The sequence below is a fragment of the Cololabis saira genome, chromosome 3 (assembly GCF_033807715.1).
Source record: "Cololabis saira isolate AMF1-May2022 chromosome 3, fColSai1.1, whole genome shotgun sequence".
NCBI lineage: Eukaryota > Metazoa > Chordata > Actinopteri > Beloniformes > Belonidae > Cololabis > Cololabis saira.
This window is the reverse complement of record NC_084589.1, coordinates 55,574,068-55,592,156: the sequence shown is the minus strand read 5'-3', so window position 1 is coordinate 55,592,156 and position 18,089 is coordinate 55,574,068. Positions and strand designations below refer to the sequence as shown.

Sequence of the window (18,089 nt, the reverse complement as noted above, 5' to 3'; positions counted from 1 at the left end):
CTCTGTTTGCTCCAAGGCTTCATCCACCCTGCTGTTGGGTGACTTCAACATTCATGTTGACTCCTCCAACTGCAGCTTTGCTGCAGAGTTCCTGTCAGTTCTGGACTGTCTTAACTTCACCCAGCATGTACGAGGCTCCACCCATGTCAAAGGTCACACACTGGACCTAGTGTGTTCCACTGGCACCCCTCCCTCCCATCTGCAGTGTCTGGATCTGGCAGTATCTGACCATCATGCTGTCCTGTTCGACATCCCGGTCTCCTCACCTGCACTGCATACCAGACGGACGATCTCCTTCAGGAGTGTCAAGTCGGTGAGTCCACCAGCTCTGTCTGACCTGCTTGAGGCCCACTTGGCCCGGGCCCCATCCGACACTTCGGCGGAGGACCTGGTCAACCACTACAATGTGGCTCTATCCAGCTGCCTGGACTCTCTGGCCCCCCTCAAACACCGGTCTGTCTCCTATGCCCGTCCAGCCCCCTGGTTCACCTCAGACCTCCGCATCTCTAAGACCACCTGTCGCCGGTTGGAGCAGCTCCACAAAAGAACTGGCCTGACCGTCCACCGGCTGGCTTTTGAAGAGCATGTGAGGTCATACAAGGACGAACTAGCCAGAACCAAGGTGAGGTATTACTCCACCCTCATTGGCTCTCAACAAAATCACCCCCGGACACTGTTCTCCACCATCAATCGCCTGCTCCGCCCCCCTGCTGCCCCCCCTACCACAGAGAACCAGGAGCGCTGCTCCAAGTTCCTGGAGTTCTTCGGTGCTAAGGTGGACACCATTCACCAGCAACTCCTCACACCTGACCCTCCCTCCCCCGGCGGTTCACTAAGTGGTGCGCCCCTGGAGCTTCCCTGCCCCCCCCACTGCTCTCTCTCTTCTTTCTCCCCTGTCACCACCACACTGGTCACCAAACTGGTCTCCAAAGCCAAAGCTTCCTCCTGCTCTCTGGACCCCATGCCAACTGCTTTGGTGAAAGCCTGCCTTCCTACCCTCTGTCCCGTCATCACCGACATAATTAACTCCTCCATAGGCTCCGGTTCAGTGCCCCCCAGTCTCAAAATCGCCTCCATCACTCCCATCCTGAAAAAGCCTGGTTTGGACCCGGAGGACCTCAATAACTTCCGGCCGATCTCCAACCTTCCTTTCCTCAGTAAGATCCTGGAAAGAGCAGTGGCGGCCCAGCTCCACCAGCATATGTCCAACCATGAGCTCTATGAACCCTTCCAGTCAGCCTACAGAACCCACCACAGTACTGAGACCGCTCTCATCAAGATCACCAACGACCTCCTCACTGCTGCAGACAATGGTAAAATCAGCATCCTCATCCTTCTCGACCTCTCCGCTGCCTTTGACACCATCTCCCACACCATCCTCCTCGAACGCCTGTCTGCTCTCCTTGGTATCTCTGGCTCTGCTTTATCTTGGTTCCAATCTTACCTCACCAACAGAACTCAGTTTGTCACCATCCTTGGCTCCTCCTCCCACCCTGCCCCAGTCAACCATGGTGTCCCCCAAGGCTCTGTGCTCGGTCCAACCCTCTTCACCACCTACCTGCTCCCCCTTGGCCAGATCATACGCCACTATGGTCTCAGTTTTCACTGCTACGCTGACGATACCCAGCTCCATCTCAGCACCTCACCATCCTCCCAGCTCCCCCCACAGTCTTTGGTTAACTGCCTCTCAGCCATAAAATCTTGGATGACAACTAACTTCCTCAAACTGAACAGCAATAAGACGGAGCTCATGGTTGTGGCCCCCAAGTCACTGCTCCGGAAGGTTGGAGATCTGCTCATCCGGGTGGACGGCTGCACCATTACACCATCCTCCGAGGTCCGTAATCTGGGCGTCATCTTGGACTCCACCCTCTCCTTCCAGTCACATATCAAGTCGGTCACCAAATCTGCCTTCTATCACCTCAGGAACATCGCACGTCTCTGTCCCTCACTCTCTGACTCTGTGGCAGAAACACTCATCCATGTTTTCATCACCTCCCGACTGGATTATTGTAATGGAGTCCTGTCTGGGGTTCCAAATAAAACCCTGGACAGGCTCCAGTATGTGCAGAATTCAGCTGCCAGGGTTCTCACCCACACCAAGCCCTGGCAGCACATCACCCCCACCCTCATCCACCTCCACCCTCATCACCCCCACCCTCATCACCCCCACCCTCATCCACCTCCACTGGCTACCTGTTAAGTTCCGCATTCAGTACAAACTCCTCCTACTCACCTACAAATCCCTTCACACTCTGGCCCCCCAGTACCTGTCCGACCTCCTTCATCACCACACTCCCTCCCGGAACCTGCGGTCTTCAGACACTGGTCTGCTCTCCATCCCCCGGACCAGACTGAAGACGTTTGGGGACAGAGCCTTCAGTGTTGCTGCCCCCACCCTTTGGAACTCTCTCCCCGCTGTAATCCGTGACTCCCCTTCTCTGGACAGTTTCAAAACCCAACTCAAAACCCACCTTTTCACCCTGGCTTTTCCCCATTAGTGCCCCCCCCCCCCCTTGTCGTTTTGTCCCGATGGTGTTTTGTTTTGTTTGTTCTTCCTTGGTTTTCCTTTTTCAAGGCATCCCTTGAAAAGGCCTATGATTTGTAAAGCGACCTTGGGTTCTTTGAAAGGCGCTATATAAATGCAAGTTATTATTATTATTATTATTATACACAGTTCCTTTAGATTTAACTTTGTAAGTTTGTAAACCATGATGAATTTCTTCATTTTTATAGATTATAAATTAGACTTTTCTATGTAGGACATGTTTTATCCCAACTCTCAAGAATCAATGAACAAATATTCTCGCTTAAAATGATCTTAAGACAACATTCTGTTCACATAAATGAAGTTATAACTTTATATTTACTCCTCTCTCTTCTTTTACTTTGGCTTGTTGGTGCAAAATGCATTCTGGGATACTGTGACGTCTCAGGCGCCCACGTCTCCCCGAGCACCAACCATCCGACCTCCAGGTTAAACTCATTAACCCTCCGAGACCAAAACCCACTGATTCCTCTGATAAATGTGATGAATTTACATTATACTTCAAATCTAAAATCCTGAACATTAGGAATAGTATTGCGTCTTCCTCTGCTGGGGGACGTGACGTCTCTCCCTCTGCTCAGCACCGTAGCGCCAGCACTCTTTCCAACTTCACCCTTACTCAGTGAAATTCAGGTAATAGTGCAGCAGCTGAGCTCTGCACTGCAAAAACTCAAAATCTTACAAGGAATATTTGTCTTATTTCTAGTTAAAATGTCTCATTTTTAGTCAAAAAATCTCATTACACTTAAAACAAGACTCATTACCAGAAAAATAACTTGTTATTCGACAATTTTCACCTGTTTCAAGTCAATTTTCGCTTGAAATAAGTAGAAAAATCTGCCAGTGGGACAAGATTTATCTTCTCATTACAAGCAAAAAAATCTTGTTCCTCTACTTGAAACAGGAGAAGATTGTTTTTTTCCCAGTGATGAGTCTTGTTTTAAAGGGGACATATTATGAAAAACAAGTTTTTTCTTGTTTTAACATATATAAAGTGTTCTCCCCTCACCCTGTCAGCAGAGGGGAGACACAATCCCATGAATTTCTGCAAGCTCTCTGACCCCCGCCGGACAGAATCCCCCAGTGTCACGTGATTTTTTTTGAGCCGATGAGAATCTGCGCCTAGGGTGACGTCACCCGAGGCGCAGAGGTTCGGCCTCCACTGCTGAAACCACGCCCACAACCAGCTCAGCCGGCCGGGGCTCCGCCATTGTTCAGCAGCGGTGGCTGTTTGAACAGCGAGGGAGAGTAGAAATGAGGTTTTGCATCGACATTTACCCTCATAAAAGGATCAGATCCCACAGCACGGACCCGGCAACTGCACACGAGTCAGAGGTAAGTTCCTTTTTTTTATGTTATTTATATTTGTATGATCTTTGCCTGGGCTAAGTATTTAGCTTAGCTCCGGAGCCCCGGCGCCGCATACGGAGCTACGGGGGCTGCTCACGGACCGGACCGCCGAGGAGCCCCGGGCTCGGGGCTCTATTAGTACTGTAATACATTTTTATTCTGTGGTTTCAGATCTTTCAAGCACCTGGAGCTGTTCACATTCAGAAGACGCGCGGTCCTTCCTGAGCCAGCAATAGTGCATACATTTTATTGATATATTTTAACAATAAAGTTGCCATTTGTGAAAATTCAGTGTTGTGATTTCTTTACCGTTAACATGATTCATTTGTCTTGTAACATAAGAAGTGAAATGATGAGGAATCGGAGTAAATAACCGTGGTGTAACTGTTTAGAATTAAATTCAATCTTCCTGTGTGAAGACGAGGTGACTAAAGGCTGATTTATGGTTCCGCGTTACACCAACGCAGAGCCTACGGCGTAGGGTACGCGTCGATTTAACGCAGAACTGTGGACACGCAGCAGCTGCTCTTCTCCCCGGAGCGACGCTTTGTTCCCTCCCCTGCTACACGTTATTCAGGCAGCCAATCAGCGCAGAGCCTCATTATCATAGCCCCCCCTTCCCTTAGAATGGAGCACAGAAAAAGGCTTTAGAAGCGGAAAAAATAAAAACATGGCCCAGAGACTGAATTTTTGATTTATGTAGAAAAAACAAGCTTTAGATTGTTTTTAAGACATTCAAGGCCTGTTTAAAATATACATTAAATGCCATAATATGTCCCCTTTAAGTGTAATGAGATTTTTTTGACTAAAAGTGAGACATTTTAACTAGAAATAAGACAAATATTCTTGTTAAGATTTTGAGTTTTTGCAGTGTGCGACCTGCCCTCTTGATCCCACTAAACTGTTCAAAGATGTTTTTAACTGTATCGGTGATGATGTACTCAAAATTGTGAATACCTCCCTACAGTCTGGGATCTTCTCCTCAGGTCTCAAACATGCTATTATAACACCATTGATAAAAAAGAGTAAGCTTGATCCATTCACTGTTGAGAACTACAGGCCCATTTCAAACCTTCCACTCCTGGGGAAGATTCTGGAGAAGGTTTTTTTTACCAGCAATTACACAGGTATCTGTCATATAATAGCCTGTTTGATGTTTACTAGTCTGGTTTTAGAAAAAACCGCAGTAAAGAAACTGCCCTGGTCAGAGTTATCAATGATCTGAAGATTAACACCGACAACCACAAAGTCTCTATTGTTACTTCTGGACGTTAGTGCAGCTTTTGATGCTGTGGAACTTGTCATTCTACTTCAGCACCTGGAACAGTGTTTGGGCCTCAGAGGAAACAGTTCTTAACTGGTTTTCTTCATATCTAAGTGGTAGATCTTTCTCTGTCTCGGTTGGCAGCTATGAATCTGATAATGTCAGCATTCAATATGGAGTCCCACAAGGGTCAATTCTAGGTCCTCTACTTTTCAATTTGTATATGTTACCACTTGGGTCCATCATTTGGCATCTTAATATTCAATATCATTCATTATGCTGATGACACACAATTATATGTATCTGTTACTGCAGATCATTTGAGCCAAAATGACCTCATTCAGTGCAGATATCTAGTATTGGATGGAAACTAACTTTTTACAGCTTGTTAGGATTTCATAAAATTGTTAAAGCTTAAAGAATTTAACACCCGCGGGCTCTCTCTTCATATTCAAAGTAACCTCGTATTGATTAAGCCACGGAGCCCCCTCTGGTGATTCGGGTAGACTAGATCAGATTGGAGGTTAAATACAATACAAATACGATTGTTGAAGAGGAGACAGTGGGGAAAAGCTGATTGTTTAGCTTTGGGGGGTCTGATCTGTGATCTAGGCTTGACCTCCAGGGAAAGCAAATGTAGAGTTGGAAGTGACACGTTAAGGTGTCTTCCCCGTAGCTGGATCCACCAATGAGATTCACGTGTAAAGAACACCCCCCTTTCTAGTATAAAAATGAACTGGATCGATGACCACGTGTGCATTTCTCTCCTACTCACCGAGGTCTGAGACAAATGAACCTTGTACTTTACAAATTAAAAGTTTGTATTAACCTGTGATTCTATTCCACTAGTTTTTCTTTTGGTTCACCAGACAAACGAACACGAATCTTTACAGCTGAATGAGGATAAAACAGAGATTCTTTTAGTTGGTCCGAGTCTCTGAGGAAACATATTCTCCCTTTGTTAACTCCTCTGTCAGTAAAAGACTGATAAAGCAAGTGTTACATAAACTCCAGCTTATACAAAATGCTGCAGCCAGAATTCTAACCAGAACCAGGAGGTTTGAACACATAGTTAGTTAGTTAGTTAGTTAGTTAGTTAGTTAGTTAGTTAGTTAGTTAGTTAGTTAGTTAGTTAGTTAGTTAGTTAGTTAGTCCACAAGTGTAGATTTGTCTTTTGTCTCATAATACAAAAACACCAGCAACAAACACTTAACATTTAAACGTAAAAACATCTTAGTGGCAGAAAAGGAGGAACAACAAGGACATGTAAATAAAAGACAGGTTTATCTACGAGACGTCCCTCATTCAGAGACTTAATGGCGTTGTTGGGAATGAATGAGTTTTTAAATATGTTACGTTAGCCTTCGGTCCACGGTACCGTCTACCTGAGGGAAGTATTTAAACATTTAAACTCTGCAGAGGCTGAGGACGATCATTTACTATCCTGGCAGCTTTGTTTCCAATCACTTCCTTATAAAAACCCACTATCACTATTCTTTGTACTTTTTTGTGTTAATGTTGCCGTACCACATGTTAAAGGTTCAGATTCCCTCTATGAGGTTCTTATAAAGTCTCCAGAATCTGCTTGATCACAGTTATTAAACTATTGACATTAAAAAGTAGAAAAAGGGAAATAAAACTCACACAGTCAGAAACACTTCATCCAGATGAGTCCTTGCTCCATTCTGAGTTGTATTCATGTACAGATGGTTTATTTTATGTTAGATAAATGTAATGTTTCTGGATGAGAGTTAGCCTGTAATCTGAGCTGTGAGGTCATAAAGTAGACTGATGTCTGCAACGGCAGAGACACTGAACTTTGTCCTCCAGAATACTGCAGTAAAACTTGTTAGATTAGATTAATATTTAACTCCCAGCAGGCATAAGCTGCTGCCACCACCTTTAGCTAACCGCTAACCGCTAAGGTCCCGGGTCAGGACTCTGAGATCACGGTTCAGAAAGAGATTTACAATATATGTGTTAGAAACTACTGAAGACAACAGCAGCTACTTCGTAGGCCAAAGAGAGGACTGGCCCTTTAACAGACCCTCATCACACAAATCTGCCCCAAATCTGCCCCCAAATCTGCCCTAAATCTGCCCCCAAATCTGCCCCCAAATCTGCCCTAAATCTGCCCCCAAATCTGCCCCAAATCTGGATCAAAGTCTGCCCCCAAATCTGCCCCCAAATCTGCCTCCAAATCTGCCCTAAATCTGCCCCCAAATCTGCCCTAAATCTGCCCCCAAATCTGCCCCAAATCTGCCCCAAATCTGCCTCCAAATCTGCCCTAAATCTGCCCCCAAATCTGCCTCCAAATCTGCCCTAAATCTGCCCCAAATCTGCCCCAAATCTGCCCCAAATCTGCCTCCAAATCTGCCCTAAATCTGCCCCCAAATCTGCCTCCAAATCTGCCCCCAAATCTGTCCCTAAATCTGTCCCTAAATCTGCCCCCAAATCTGTCCCTAAATCTGCCCCCAAATCTGCCCTAAATCTGCCCCCAAATCTGCCCCAAAATCTGCCTCCAAATCTGCCCCAAATCTGCCTCCAAATCTGCCCTAAATCTTCCCCAAAATCTGCCCCAAATGTGCCCCCAAATCTGCCTCCAAATCTGCCCCAAATCTGCCTCCAAATCTGCCCTAAATCTGCCCCAAAATCTGCCACAAATGTGACCCCAAATCTGCCTCCAAATCTGCCCCCAAATCTGCCCTAAATCTGCCCCAAAATTTGCCCCCAAATCTGCCTCCAAATCTGCCCTAAATCTGCCCCAAAATCTGCCCCAAATGTGCCCCCAAATCTACCCCCAAATCTGCCCCCAAATCTGCCCCCAAATCTGCCCCAAATCTGCCCCAAAATCTGCCCCAAATGTGCCCCCAAATCTACCCCTAAATCTGCCCCTAAATCTGCCCTAAATCCGCCCCCAAATCTGCCCTAAATCTGCCCCCAAATCTGACCCCTAAATCTGCCCCAAATCTGCCTCTAAATCTGCCCCAAATCTGCCCCAAATCTGCCCCCAAATCTGCCCCCAAATCCGCCCCAAATCTGCCCTCAAATCTGCCCTAAATCTGCCCAAAATCTGCCCCAAATCTGCCCCCAAATCTGCCCCAAATCTGCCCCAAATCTGCCCCAAATCTGCCCTAAATCTGCCCCCAAATCTGCCCCAAATCTGCCCCAAATCTGCCCCAAATCTGCCCTAAATCTGTCCCCAAATCTGCCCCAAATCTGTCCCCAAATCTGCCCCAAATCTGCCCCAAATCTGTCCCCAAATCTGCCCCAAATCTGCCCCAAATCTGCCCCCAAATCCGCCCCAAATCTGCCCTCAAATCTGCCCCAAATCTGCCCCCAAATCCGCCCCAAATCTGCCCTCAAATCTGCCCCAAATCTGCCCCCAAATCTGTCCCCAAATCTGCCCCAAATCTGCCCCCAAATCTGCCCCAAATCTGCCCCAAATCTGCCCCCAAATCTGCCTCTAAATCTGCCCCAAATCTGCCCTAAATCTGCCCCAAATCTGCCTCCAAATCTGCCCCAAATCTGCCCCAAATCTGCCCCAAATCTGCCCAAAATCTGCCCCGAATCTGCCCCCAAATCTGCCTCTAAATCTGCCCCAAATCTGCCCTAAATCTGCCCCAAATCTGCCCCAAATCTGCCCCCAAATCTGCCCTCAAATCTGCCCCCAAATCTGCCCCAAATCTGCCCCCAAATCTGCCCCCAAATCCGCCCCAAATCTGCCCCAAATCTGCCCCAAATCTGCCCTAAATCTGCCCCAAATCTGCCCCCAAATCTGCCCTCAAATCTGCCCCCAAATCTGCCCTAAATCTGCCCCAAATCTGCCCCAAATCTGCCCCAAATCTGCCCTAAATCTGCCTCCAAATCTGCCCCCAAATCTGCCTCCAAATCTGACCCAAAATCTGCCCCCAAATCTGCCCCAAATCTGCCCCAAATCTGCTCCAAATCTGGCCGCATCTGGTCAGATGAAACAGCGTCAAACTGATTTCCTCTCCACGTGTCATCACGCTCAGCCGTGCCCTCTCTAAAACTCCCCTTGTGGAGCAGCATATATTCGTCTGCTGATACAGCAGCGTCCGCAGCAGTGGTGACCTACTGCCCCCAAATCTGCCCCAAAATCTGCCTCCAAATCTGCCCCAAATCTGCCTCCAAATCTGCCCTAAATCTGCCCCAAAATCTGCCCCAAATGTGCCCCCAAATCTGCCTCCAAATCTGCCCCAAATCTGCCTCCAAATCTGCCCTAAATCTGCCCCAAAATCTGCCACAAATGTGACCCCAAATCTGCCTCCAAATCTGCCCCCAAATCTGCCCTAAATCTGCCCCAAAATTTGCCCCCAAATCTGCCTCCAAATCTGCCCTAAATCTGCCCCAAAATCTGCCCCAAATGTGCCCCCAAATCTACCCCCAAATCTGCCCCCAAATCTGCCCCCAAATCTGCCCCAAATCTGCCCCAAAATCTGCCCCAAATGTGCCCCCAAATCTACCCCTAAATCTGCCCCTAAATCTGCCCTAAATCCGCCCCCAAATCTGCCCTAAATCTGCCCCCAAATCTGACCCCTAAATCTGCCCCAAATCTGCCTCTAAATCTGCCCCAAATCTGCCCCAAATCTGCCCCCAAATCTGCCCCCAAATCCGCCCCAAATCTGCCCTCAAATCTGCCCTAAATCTGCCCAAAATCTGCCCCAAATCTGTCCCCAAATCTGCCCCAAATCTGCCCCAAATCTGCCCCAAATCTGCCCCAAATCTGCCCTAAATCTGCCCCCAAATCTGCCCCAAATCTGCCCCAAATCTGCCCCAAATCTGCCCTAAATCTGTCCCCAAATCTGCCCCAAATCTGTCCCCAAATCTGCCCCAAATCTGCCCCAAATCTGTCCCCAAATCTGCCCCAAATCTGCCCCAAATCTGCCCCCAAATCCGCCCCAAATCTGCCCTCAAATCTGCCCCAAATCTGCCCCCAAATCCGCCCCAAATCTGCCCTCAAATCTGCCCCAAATCTGCCCCCAAATCTGTCCCCAAATCTGCCCCAAATCTGCCCCCAAATCTGCCCCAAATCTGCCCCAAATCTGCCCCCAAATCTGCCTCTAAATCTGCCCCAAATCTGCCCTAAATCTGCCCCAAATCTGCCTCCAAATCTGCCCCAAATCTGCCCCAAATCTGCCCCAAATCTGCCCAAAATCTGCCCCGAATCTGCCCCCAAATCTGCCTCTAAATCTGCCCCAAATCTGCCCTAAATCTGCCCCAAATCTGCCTCCAAATCTGCCCCAAATCTGCCCCAAATCTGCCCTAAATCTGCCCCAAATCTGCCCCCAAATCTGCCCTCAAATCTGCCCCCAAATCTGCCCCAAATCTGCCCCCAAATCTGCCCCCAAATCCGCCCCAAATCTGCCCCAAATCTGCCCCAAATCTGCCCTAAATCTGCCCCAAATCTGCCCCCAAATCTGCCCTCAAATCTGCCCCCAAATCTGCCCTAAATCTGCCCCAAATCTGCCCCAAATCTGCCCCAAATCTGCCCTAAATCTGCCTCCAAATCTGCCCCCAAATCTGCCTCCAAATCTGACCCAAAATCTGCCCCCAAATCTGCCCCAAATCTGCCCCAAATCTGCTCCAAATCTGGCCGCATCTGGTCAGATGAAACAGCGTCAAACTGATTTCCTCTCCACGTGTCATCACGCTCAGCCGTGCCCTCTCTAAAACTCCCCTTGTGGAGCAGCATATATTCGTCTGCTGATACAGCAGCGTCCGCAGCAGTGGTGACCTACTTTTCATTATTGTATGTTGCCATTTGACCAGGGAGCACATTTTTGAACTGCTCCAAAATAACCAAATCACACAAGTCATCAAAAGTGGTTATCTCAAGTGCAGTTATCCAGCGCTTAAAATGACTAGCCAAGTCCCTAGCAAATTCAACATACGTCTGGCCATTTCTCCTCTCCCACGACCTGAATCGCTGACGATATGCCTCTGGCACAAGCTCATAAATCCTGAGCACAGCAGACTTTATCTTCTGATAGCTAGCGCTATCTTCAGAGCTCAAAGAAGAATATGCTTCTTGTGCCTTACCCGTTAGAACGGAGCAGTAATGCACAGTCCGCATCAGACCAGCTCCTCGCCTTGGCAACACGTTCAAACAACGCGAAAAAAACATCTGGGTCTCTCTCACTGAATTTTGGCACCAATCGCAGATTATTAATATCAAAAGGACGCACCTGTCTGCCCTGAACTCCAGACCCCTCACTATCTTTACCCAGAGACAGACGCTGTACCTCCAGATCTAATTTGATCTTTTCTGTTTGTTGGCGGATCACCTCCACCTCAATCTGCCTTTTCACCTCCAATTCATGTTTACGCTCATCAAATTGCAGTTGCAGCAAAAGAAGCTCTTTTTGTTGTTCAAAAGTTAGCCCATGCGTCTGGATAGGCATAGTAGTGGAAACTGGAGGAAATGCCCCAGGATCAAAAGTCATCACTCCTATCTCAACTAACTTCGCCTTCACAGCCGCTTTAATATTCTCCTTGAGACGTTTATCCCCAACAATAACCACTGAATAATGCTCAGCAATTCCAAGCAACTGCTCCTTTGTGCATTTTTCTAAGACGTCCTCAGACGGAGCAGCAAAAACCGCCTTAATTTCAGCCATTTCAACCCTGAATTCACAACTACGACCAGTCCACCAAACAACTCTATACGTAACAGGTGCAGCAAGCCAGTGAAATTATCTGTGCGCGCCGAGCAATCACATCCCCAGCTGGGTTTGGAGCTTCCCCGCTATTTTTTCAAAAACAAAGGGAAAAGGTTAACCCAAAAGTAATGAAACAAAAGGAGATGGAGATCCCGGCCAAAAAGAACAAAAGAAGGGTCAGCACAGGGCCAGCCACACAATGGGCGGTCGGACCATGCACTTTCCCCACTAAATAAGAAAACCCAGGTAAACCTATAACAAAACAAAACCGATAACAGGACCACCGGCAATCTCCAAACATGGTGCATTATGTAATAACAATTCTAAAGCATTTGTTATTGGCCTATATAATTCCAAACTTCAAATAGGCAACTAAAGTTATATTTGCAGTTTTATACATAGATTTATAGGGCTACATAGCTCTAAGGGCAATTGCATAAAAAACAACATAAGTCACTCTTGTATGAATTCATTGTTAAACAAACAACAATAATAGGTTTTATTACATAATGCACCATGTTATTACATTTCCTAGAAAATAAAAAAGTTGCAAGTGCATTTTATAATAATCTTCTCAAAATGCAATAACTTATATATATATAACACATAACGTGGCAAATTCTATTACAAGATGGGGCAGTTTATTACAAAATGAAATGAAAAAGTTATTACATTTTGGACATTTATTACAAAAAAATAAAATTATTACAAAATGTGGCTCAACACCACTTCACACCGTAGGCTAGCCAGCACAGGCATTAGCCTGCAGGTAAACACACCTTGATCCCTCCCAGCCTCCTCCCTGAGAGCAAACAACCATCCTGATGGATCTCCATGGTCCTGATGGATCTCCATGGTTCTGATGGATCTCTCCATGGTCCTGATGGATCTCTCCATGGTCCTGATGGATCTCTCCATGGTTCTCATGGATCTCCATGGTCCTGATGGATCTCTCCATGGTTCTGATGGATCTCTCCATGGTTCTGATGGATCTCCATGGTTCTGATGGATCTCTCCATGGTTCTGATGGATCTCTCCATGGTTCTGATGGATCTCCATGGTTCTGATGGATCTACATGGTTCTGATGGATCTCTCCATGGATCTGATGGATCTCCATGGTCCTGATTGATCTCTCCATGGTCCTGATGGATCTCTCCATGGTCCTGATGGATCTCTCCATGGTCCTGATGGATCTCCATGGTTCTGATGGATCTCTCCATGGTTCTGATGGATCTCCATGGTCCTGATGGATCTCCATGGTCCTGATGGATCTCTCCATGGTTCTGATGGATCTCCATGGTCCTGATGGATCTCCATGGTCCTGATGGATCTCCATGGTCCGTCCCTCACTCTCTGACTCTGAGGCAGAAACACTCATCCATGTTTTCATCACCTCCCGACTGGATTATTGTAATGGAGTCCTGTCTGGGGTTCCAAGTAAAACCCTGGACAGGCTCCAGTATGTGCAGAATTCAGCTGCCAGGGTTCTCACCCACACCAAGCCCTGGCAGCACATCACCCCCACCCTCATCCACCTCCACCCTCATCACCCCCACCCTCATCACCCCCACCCTCATCCACCTCCACTGGCTACCTGTTAAGTTCCGCATTCAGTACAAACTCCTCCTACTCACCTACAAATCCCTTCACACTCTGGCCCCCCAGTACCTGTCCGACCTCCTTCATCACCACACTCCCTCCCGGAACCTGCGGTCTTCAGACACTGGTCTGCTCTCCATCCCCCGGACCAGACTGAAGACGTTTGGGGACAGAGCCTTCAGTGTTGCTGCCCCCACCCTTTGGAACTCTCTCCCCGCTGTAATCCGTGACTCCCCTTCTCTGGACAGTTTCAAAACCCAACTCAAAACCCACCTTTTCACCCTGGCTTTTCCCCATTAGTGCCCCCCCCCCCCCTTGTCGTTTTGTCCCGATGGTGTTTTGTTTTGTTTGTTCTTCCTTGGTTTTCCTTTTTCAAGGCATCCCTTGAAAAGGCCTATGATTTGTAAAGCGACCTTGGGTTCTTTGAAAGGCGCTATATAAATGCAAGTTATTATTATTATTATTATTATACACAGTTCCTTTAGATTTAACTTTGTAAGTTTGTAAACCATGATGAATTTCTTCATTTTTATAGATTATAAATTAGACTTTTCTATGTAGGACATGTTTTATCCCAACTCTCAAGAATCAATGAACAAATATTCTCGCTTAAAATGATCTTAAGACAACATTCTGTTCACATAAATGAAGTTATAACTTTATATTTACTCCTCTCTCTTCTTTTACTTTGGCTTGTTGGTGCAAAATGCATTCTGGGATACTGTGACGTCTCAGGCGCCCACGTCTCCCCCGAGCACCAACCATCCCAGATCCCAGCTCCAGGTTAAACTCATTAACCCTCCGAGACCAAAACCCACTGATTCCTCTGATAAATGTGATGAATTTACATTATACTTCAAATCTAAAATCCTGAACATTAGGAATAGTATTGCGTCTTCCTCTGCTGGGGGACGTGACGTCTCTCCCTCTGCTCAGCACCGTAGCGCCAGCACTCTTTCCAACTTCACCCTGACTCAGTGAAATTCAGGTAATAGTGCAGCAGCTGAGCTCTGCACTGCAAAAACTCAAAATCTTACAAGGAATATTTGTCTTATTTCTAGTTAAAATGTCTCATTTTTAGTCAAAAAATCTCATTACACTTAAAACAAGACTCATTACCAGAAAAATAACTTGTTATTCGACAATTTTCACCTGTTTCAAGTCAATTTTCGCTTGAAATAAGTAGAAAAATCTGCCAGTGGGACAAGATTTATCTTCTCATTACAAGCAAAAAAATCTTGTTCCTCTACTTGAAACAGGAGAAGATTGTTTTTTTTCCCAGTGATGAGTCTTGTTTTAAAGGGGACATATTATGAAAAACAAGTTTTTTCTTGTTTTAACATATATAAAGTGTTCTCCCCTCACCCTGTCAGCAGAGGGGAGACACAATCCCATGAATTTCTGCAAGCTCTCTGACCCCCGCCGGACAGAATCCCCCAGTGTCACGTGATTTTTTTTGAGCCGATGAGAATCTGCGCCTAGGGTGACGTCACCCGAGGCGCAGAGGTTCGGCCTCCACTGCTGAAACCACGCCCACAACCAGCTCAGCCGGCCGGGGCTCCGCCATTGTTCAGCAGCGGTGGCTGTTTGAACAGCGAGGGAGAGTAGAAATGAGGTTTTGCATCGACATTTACCCTCATAAAAGGATCAGATCCCACAGCACGGACCCGGCAACTGCACACGAGTCAGAGGTAAGTTCCTTTTTTTTATGTTATTTATATTTGTATTATCTTTGCATGGGCTAAGTATTTAGCTTAGCTCCGGAGCCCCGGCGCCGCATACGGAGCTGCGGGGGCTGCTCACGGACCGGACCGTCGAGGAGCCCCGGGCTCGGGGCTCTATTAGTACTGTAATACATTTTTATTCTGTGGTTTCAGATCTTTCAAGCACCTGGAGCTGTTCACATTCAGAAGACGCGCGGTCCTTCCTGAGCCAGCAATAGTGCATACATTTTATTGATATATTTTAACAATAAAGTTGCCATTTGTGAAAATTCAGTGTTGTGATTTCTTTACCGTTAACATGATTCATTTGTCTTGTAACATAAGAAGTGAAATGATGAGGAATCGGAGTAAATAACCGTGGTGTAACTGTTTAGAATTAAATTCAATCTTCCTGTGTGAAGACGAGGTGACTAAAGGCTGATTTATGGTTCCGCGTTACACCAACGCAGAGCCTACGGCGTAGGGTACGCGTCGATTTAACGCAGAACTGTGGACACGCAGCAGCTGCTCTTCTCCCCGGAGCGACGCTTTGTTCCCTCCCCTGCTACACGTTATTCAGGCAGCCAATCAGCGCAGAGCCTCATTATCATAGCCCCCCCTTCCCTTAGAATGGAGCACAGAAAAAGGCTTTAGAAGCGGAAAAAATAAAAACATGGCCCAGAGACTGAATTTTTGATTTATGTAGAAAAAACAAGCTTTAGATTGTTTTTAAGACATTCAAGGCCTGTTTAAAATATACATTAAATGCCATAATATGTCCCCTTTAAGTGTAATGAGATTTTTTTGACTAAAAGTGAGACATTTTAACTAGAAATAAGACAAATATTCTTGTTAAGATTTTGAGTTTTTGCAGTGTGCGACCTGCCCTCTTGATCCCACTAAACTGTTCAAAGATGTTTTTAACTGTATCGGTGATGATGTACTCAAAATTGTGAATACCTCCCTACAGTCTGGGATCTTCTCCTCAGGTCTCAAACATGCTATTATAACACCATTGATAAAAAAGAGTAAGCTTGATCCATTCACTGTTGAGAACTACAGGCCCATTTCAAACCTTCCACTCCTGGGGAAGATTCTGGAGAAGGTTTTTTTTACCAGCAATTACACAGGTATCTGTCATATAATAGCCTGTTTGATGTTTACTAGTCTGGTTTTAGAAAATCTGCTCCAAATCTGCCCTAAATCTGCCCCCAAATCTGCCCCCAAATCTGCCCCCAAATCTGCCCCAAATCTGCCCCAAATCTACCCCAAGTCTGCCCCCAAATCTGCCCCCAAATCTGCCCCCAAATCTGCCCCAAATCTGCCCCCAAATCTGCCCCCAAATCTGCCCCAAATCTGCCCCAAATCTGCCCTAAATCTGCCCCCAAATCTGCCCCAAATCTGCCCTAAATCTGCCTCCAAATCTGCCCCCAAATCTGCCCCCAAATCTGCCCCAAATCTGCCCCAAATCTGCCCTAAATCTGCCCCCAAATCTGCCCCAAATCTGCCCCCAAATCTGCCCTAAATCTGCCCCCAAATCTGCCCCAAATCTGCCCCAAATCTGCCCTAAATCTGCCCCCAAATCTGCCCCAAATCTGCCTCCAAATCTGCCCCAAATCTGCCCCCAAATCTGCCCCAAATCTGCCCCAAATCTGCCCTAAATCTGCCTCCAAATCTGCTCCAAATCTGCTCCAAATCTGCCCCAAATCTGCCCCCAAATCTGCCCCAAATCTGCCCCAAATCTGCCCCAAATCTGCCTCCAAATCTGCTCCAAATCTGCCCCCAAATCTGCCCCAAATCTGCCCCAAATCTGCCCTAAATCTGCCCCCAAATCTGCCCCAAATCTGCCTCCAAATCTGCCCCAAATCTGCCCCCAAATCTGCCCCAAATCTGCCCCAAATCTGCCCTAAATCTGCTCCAAATCTGCTCCAAATCTGCCCTAAATCTGCCCCCAAATCTGCCCCAAATCTGCCCCAAAATCTGCCCCAAATGTGCCCCCAAATCTACCCCTAAATCTGCCCCTAAATCTGCCCTAAATCCGCCCCCAAATCTGCCCTAAATCTGCCCCCAAATCTGCCCTAAATCTGCCCTAAATCTGCCTCCAAATCTGCCTTAAATCTGCCCCCAAATATGCCTCCAAATCTGCCCCAAATCTGCCCTAAATCTGCCCCAAATCTGCCCCAAATCTGCCCCAAATCTGCCCCAAATCTGCCCTAAATCTGCCCCCAAATCTGCCCCAAATCTGCCCTAAATCTGCCCCAAATCTGCCCCAAATCTGCCCTAAATCTGCCTCCAAATCTGCTCCAAATCTGCCCTAAATCTGCCCCCAAATCTGCCCTAAATCTGCCCTAAATCTGCCTCCAAATCTGCCTTAAATCTGCCCCCAAATATGCCCCCAAATCTGCCCCAAATCTGCCCCAAATCTGCCAATTATATGTATCTGTTACTGTCAATCATTTGAGCCCAAATGACCTCATTCAGTGCAGATATCAAGTATTGGATGGAAACTAAGTTTTTACAGCTGAATGAGGATAAAACAGAGATTCTTTTAGTTGGTCCGAGTCTCTGAGGAAACATATTCTCCCTTTGTTAACTCCTCTGTCAGTAAAACCTGGTGAACTTGTCAAAAACTTGGGTGTTATTTTAGATGCTGATCTTAACTTCCAGAAACACATAGCTAATGTTTCCAGGAACTGCCTTCTATCATCTCAGAAATATATCTAAAGATGCTTTCTGTCACAATCAGACTCTGAAAAGCTGCTTCATGATTTTATCTCCAGTAGATCAGATTATTGCACTTTTTGCAGGACTGATAAAGCAAGTGTTACATAAACTCCAGCTTATTCAAAATGCTGCAGCCAGAATTCTAACCAGAACCAAGAGGTATGAACACATAGTTAGTTAGTTAGTTAGTTAGTTAGTTAGTTAGTTAGTTAGTTAG

At 46.6% G+C, this 18,089-nt stretch overlaps 1 protein-coding gene across 4 annotated transcripts in view; it reads right to left on the bottom strand.

The window, feature by feature from the left end:
- The window catches only part of LOC133440575 (NLR family CARD domain-containing protein 3-like), a 36,556-nt gene that overhangs the window by 17,682 nt on the left and 785 nt on the right, over positions 1 to 18,089 (bottom strand). Inside the window, exon 1 of one of the 4 annotated variants that reach the window (XM_061717890.1) lies at positions 12,625 to 12,747. The exons of 2 other annotated variants lie outside the window; for them this stretch is intronic. The gene's annotated coding sequence lies outside the window, so the exon portion shown is untranslated. Of the gene's footprint in view, positions 1 to 6,806; positions 6,942 to 12,624; positions 12,748 to 18,089 lie in introns of those variants that run through there. One more of the 4 variants, XM_061717888.1, reaches the window with a different exon arrangement.